This window comes from Octodon degus, unplaced genomic scaffold, assembly GCF_000260255.1.
Source record: "Octodon degus isolate 3935 unplaced genomic scaffold, OctDeg1.0 scaffold00239, whole genome shotgun sequence".
NCBI classification, from domain to species: Eukaryota; Metazoa; Chordata; class Mammalia; order Rodentia; family Octodontidae; genus Octodon; species Octodon degus.
The window spans coordinates 874,975-876,209 of NW_004524815.1; positions in this window are offsets into that span (position 1 = coordinate 874,975).

Genomic DNA, 1,235 nt, shown 5'->3' on the forward strand with positions numbered 1-1,235 from the left:
AAAAAAAAAAAAAAAGAAAGAAAAACAAAAAACTTTTAAACATTAACTAACTGTTCCTTTCAAAGACCCACAAAAAAGCCAGTGAGATAGTTCGGCGGACTAAGCACCTGCTTAGACAAGCTCAGGGGTTCGATTCCTGGCACTGTGTGCTGTGCAGACCCTATCTCTGGATGTCCTGAGCCAGCCACCAAGTCCGGGCATGGTGGTGCATGCCTGTAATCCCAGCACTGGAGAGGCTGAAAACAGGAGGACCACTATGAGTTGGAGCTGCACAGTGAGACCCTGTCCCAAACACAAGGGCCCATTGCCTAGGGCCAGATGGGAACACTCCCTGTGGGGTTGTGGTAACACTCCTTGGGGTTGGAGACAACAAATCTTAGGCCACTTTTGCCAGGGCTGACACACATGGCCTGGGTTAGCCTTCAGCCAATACATGAGTGGCCCTGCCATATAGCACAAGTTACAGCAGGCTCAACCACACTGGTTGTAGCCATGGTAAAGAATTAATACTGAGATTCCTAAAGCTGCAGGAGATTAACTGGGTTCTGAGATTCAGAATCAAGAGTCAAGAATTGTGTAGCCTTTGAGAAACAGCTCCTGGCCTGTGCTGGCCCCAGGAGCACCATGGAGAAGCATCCAGGCCAGATGTTAGAGCAGAGGGTCCCTCCAGACCCTGCAGCACATACTTGGACACACACAGTGGAAATTTATCATCAGGCAAAAATTGTAAACCATGCTAAACCTGAATAAGCCAAAGGAAAACCACAGAGCATGAATAAGCTATCATTTAAATGTATGAAAGTAACTACATGAAAATATGTGTTCACAAGATAGTTTTACAGAGACCCAGAGCGCAGGCCCAACGAGTGAGTGAGACGACCCAGGGCCACGGGATCCTGCACAGACCCAGAGTGCAGGCCCGGTGAGTGGGTGAGACGACCCAGGCTGTGGGATCCTGAACAGACCCAGAGCGCAGGCCCAGCGAGTAAGTCAGATGACCCAGGGCCATGGGATCCTGCACAGACCCAGAGCGCAGGCCTGCCAGTGAGTGAGACATCCCGGGCCGGCGGATCCTCATTTGACCCAGAACGCAGGCCCAGCAGGGAACCCTTCAGCAGAACTCCCTGCAAAGAGGCTAGAGGCAAGACCCACCCAGCTGATTCAGAAGCAGAACATCTTCCCAGAGAGAAACAAAGGGTTCAACTCTAACGCCTGCAGCAGAAAGAAGTGGAGCA